The sequence below is a fragment of the Aristolochia californica genome, unplaced genomic scaffold (genome assembly GCF_029961685.1).
Source record: "Aristolochia californica isolate CCGP_79_NKW_82.1479 unplaced genomic scaffold, dmAriCali1.0.hap1 SCAF_11, whole genome shotgun sequence".
Taxonomy (NCBI): Eukaryota; Viridiplantae; Streptophyta; class Magnoliopsida; order Piperales; family Aristolochiaceae; genus Aristolochia; species Aristolochia californica.
In genome coordinates this window covers 7,571,259-7,575,820 of record NW_027181782.1, presented here as the reverse complement: position 1 = coordinate 7,575,820, position 4,562 = coordinate 7,571,259, and positions in this window count along the sequence as shown.

Below are 4,562 nucleotides of genomic sequence, written 5' to 3'. Positions count from 1 at the left end.
ATAAGTTCCTCCGTCAAGGACTTCCAACCACAAAATTTTGATAATTTTTACGGGGACGAAGTTCCTCCGTCATGGACTTCCAACCATAAAAATTTGATATTTTTTACGAGGATAAAGTTCCTCCGTCATGGACTTCCAACCACAAAAATTTGATATTTTTGATGCGGATGAAATTCCTCCGTCATGGACTCCCAACCACAAATAAATTTGATATTTTTTACGAGGATGAAGTTCCACCGTCATGGACTCCCAACCACAAATAAATTTGATATTTTTTATGGGGTTGACAATAAATATAATAATAAGTTCCTCCGTCATGGACTCCCAACCAAAAAAAAATTGATATTTTTTATGGAGTTGACAATAAATATAAAAATAAGTTCCTTTGTCATGGACTCCCAACCACAAATAAATTTGATATTTTTTACGGGTATAAAGTTTCACCGTCATGGACTCCCAACCAAAAAATTTTTATATTTTTTACGGGGTTGACACTAATAATGATATGAGGCTACCTCTTCTTTAATAATATTGTCTCATCAAAAGAGACACAATAGCAGCAACTTAAATGGGCTTGGCTTGGGCCCATTTAACACGACACAAAATAATTCTATTAAAATGACCCATGAAGTAATATAATTCACATATCTATACCAAATAATATGCTGACCAAAGAATAATCTGTCAATTCTTCACAAATAATAATCCAGCCAGAAAAAATATTTTACCGAGTCGCGCCAAAATCTTGGGCATGCATATCGAGGCAGAAATTAAGAGGCCAGTGTCAAGTTGACCCGGACCCGAGTTGACCCGGTCTGGGTTGGTCCGACTTGACTCAGTCGGCAATGGAAGATTGGTTGGCTGGGAACTTGGGCACGGGCTGCGCTGACTTGACTCGGGCGAGTCAAGATTGCGCTCAATTAACCTTTCCGAACTTAGGTGCTGAAATAAGATTTCTTAACTTAGGAAATATTTAATCATCTTCTTCCTCCGGCGAATGGCTTGAAACAAGGAAACTTTCCTTTCCGAATAGCAACAACGTTCAGACGGAGGATCCCATAGATAAATCTCGACGAAGAAATTGAAACGGAACCATTCCAAAATAAGAGACATCACTGGGATTTAAGCTGAACACCGACAACGGCAACTTCCAAAACCAGCAATGCATAGCTGGCGCTTGGGAAGCTCTACAGCAACAAAGCTCGGCTCGGGAGGAAACTTTTTGATAACAATTCCGGACAGAGAGGACTTTCCGAAAAAAACTTCACTCTAGAATAGACCTTCCAGAAATATCATCTTCCCCGTAGTACGCTCCTGAACAGCACGGGATCACAACGACAGCAAAGACGGCTCGGAAAATCCAACAAATACTCTTCCGTTGTAATGTTTCTGAATGGCAAACTCAGACAACGAATTAGGGGGACAGAATAACAACAACGTTAACAATGAGTTCTCACCGAGAGAGCCGAACATGTTCCTTCCGATCGCTAACGTGGGTCGGATCATGAAGAAGGCGCTGCCGGCGAACTCGAAGATATCCAAGAGCCGCGAAGGAGATGGTGCAAGAGTGTGTCACATATATCCCCATCGTTTCTTCTTATACTACGTCAACGCCAAAGTCACTGGCCAAAACCAAAAGCAGAGAGAACACGCAGATGAAAATAGCATAAGGAGAAGAAAAAGAAGACGGGGGACGACCTCAACTCTAGCGATGACTTCTTATGAGAAATCATTACTAGGCCATTCGAGAAGTTTATGAGAGTGACAATGATCCTGCCTCTCACCAGTCAATAGTACTCCAAAAAAGTCATAGAGAATTGTGTGGCGTACTGGAAAGCCGCGAGCATCTACACCAAGGCGGAAGCCATGGCCGTAGAGCAATTCAAACAAGTTTTCAAGGACGGAAGATAACAATAATAACGAGCAGGAAGGAAAAAAATATTAAGGAACTAGTACTTGTTCACGGAGAGAATAGCAACAGAAAAATAAAAACAAATCAAACATAAAAAACAAATATCAACTAAAAAAAGGAACACAACGGATAATGAACCTGAGAAACCATAGTCGGAGTCTTGAAAATCAAAGCTCTGATACCATGTTGATTTCAAGACTCCATGAATTTAGCTAATGGAGAAAAAGGGAAATAAACCCATTGGGAGAAAACTGGAGGAATAAGGGTTATGGAATTGATTATTCCTTACCCTCCCCCTAAAGCTCTATTCATAGATTTATGTAACTACAATATTACAATAATACCCCTAAACTTAGGGTTTAGGGTTTTAACCCTAGAACTTTAGTTTAATTACAGCAATGCCATCTCTATGAGATGACCCTTTATTTATCATCCTGCCATCAATGTATGTGAGCATATGGGCCTTCTCCTTGATCAATGGGCCTTGAACCCCGTCTTCTTTTTCTATTGGATCCTTGGGTCTTCTTTGGTCTTATGGGCTTGGGCCCATCTTCTAATACACTTGGATATATGGGTCTTCCTTGGTCGTGTGGGCTTGGGCATTGTGTTCCAACATTTGGCATTGTGTAAAGTCGTGTATTGAACTACATGTGGCCAAAGAGAGCTAAAAACTCTTTTGTAATTTTATAGCTATTAGAGAGTTATAGTGGAATTTTACCAAGCACAAGTTCTTGGGCGGTGACTACCATAGGAGAACATCGATAACAAAAAAAAATTGTCCAGATCATGTGTGCATGTTACTATTTACATTGATTTCTGTTTATGCACGATATTTTAATTACACACACAATTTTTTTTAATTTGAATATCACAATTCAACACTCCTCCCCCCCCCCCCATCTTCTAATACACTTGGATATATGGGTCTTCCTTGGTCGTGTGTGTTTGGGCACTGTCTTCCAACAATTGGCATTGTGTAAAGTCTTGTATTGAACTACATGTGGCCAAAGAGAGCTGAAAACTCTTTCGTAATTTTATAGCTATTAGAGAGTTATAGTGGAATTTTACCAAGCAGAAGTTCTTGGGCGGTGACTACCATAGGAGAACATCGATAACAAAAAAAATTTGTCCATGTCATGTGTGCATGTTACTATTTACATTGAATTCTGTTTATGCATGATATTTTAATTACACACACAATTTTTTTTAATTTGAATCTCACAATTCAACACCTCCCCCCTCCGCCCCCACCCCCTCTTGAGAAACCGCATGGGCCAAAATTGACTCCCTTCTTGACTTTAATGATAACAAAACTTAATAGAGCTTACGATTGTAAATCTAGTATTTTCAGATATTTTTCCTTCAAGACATAATAATTTCAAGGTCTAAAGCATTTAATCGATACAAGTTTCTCAAAGACATCAAACTTCATGGAAATTCAAGAAATCTTGAAGAAGCACCCTCAGAAGATGAAGAAAATGTGAAGACTAGAGTTCTAGGAATCACTAAGAAATGTAAGAAACTCATTCTATGTAAAGAGAGCAATCCACTCCTTCCAAAACTTGATGTACAATACAAACTTTGAGAATTTAAGACATATTTTGCCTTCAAACATATTTTCACAAATACATATAAACATTTCATACATGTTAGAATCATTTAGGATTATTCATTCCCATGCTTTAAAAGTGTAGTAGATGAATTGGCACGAGAATGATTGATCATCATCTACTAATGATCGATCAACCAGAAGTGCATAGGCAAAAAATATAAAGCATGATCGATGAACCAAGGTCGATCAATTGATCATCTAGAACATGGCCAATTCATGCTATAGATCATGATCGATCAACCCATTTGGACTGATCGATCAATATTGTTTAGGTAAAACAAATTCTTGCTCATTGCTCTATCAACCCCTTAGACTGATCGAACATACAGAACTTTATTAGTCAGGGACATAAATCATGATCTATCATACTTGAAATGAACTACTAGAGAAAATTCTAATTGATCGATCATACCATGTACATTGATCAATCAACTTAAAAAGTCATCCCCAACAAGAAGATATTGATCATTCATACCATCGATCAATAAGTCACATTTAAATAGAAAATAGCCATTACACTCGATTGATCAATCATCCACATTATATTGATTGATCATTGTACACTTAACTTTTTGCAAATGGGAAAAAATGGTTAGTTTGGCTTGGGAAACATATAAATACCCCATCAAACCTCCTATTAAGAAGTCAATGAGCCTTTGTTGGTATATCCAAAAGAATTTATTCTCAATCCTTTGCTAATCTTCCTAAAGTGTATTTTTCAGAAAGAGTGAGCTAAACTCTAAAAAAAAAAAACTTTCTCTTTTCTCATGTCCTTTCCATTGCATATACATTAGACAAGTTCCAACATCTTTCATTGTGCTACAAAGGTTGGAGGCTTGGATCTCTCAAAAGGAGAATGTTTCTCTCCAATTGATGAAGGTGTAAGTTTTACCTTTCTTCTGTAATTTTGTTTTGAGAAAGGTTTGTCTAGAACCTATTAGAATCTAGATAGAAATGGCCTAGCTAGAGCTAGTCAATCTCTTGGGAAGATTATTTTGTAAATCATGTATTTGAACTACACGTGGCTTAAAGAGAGCC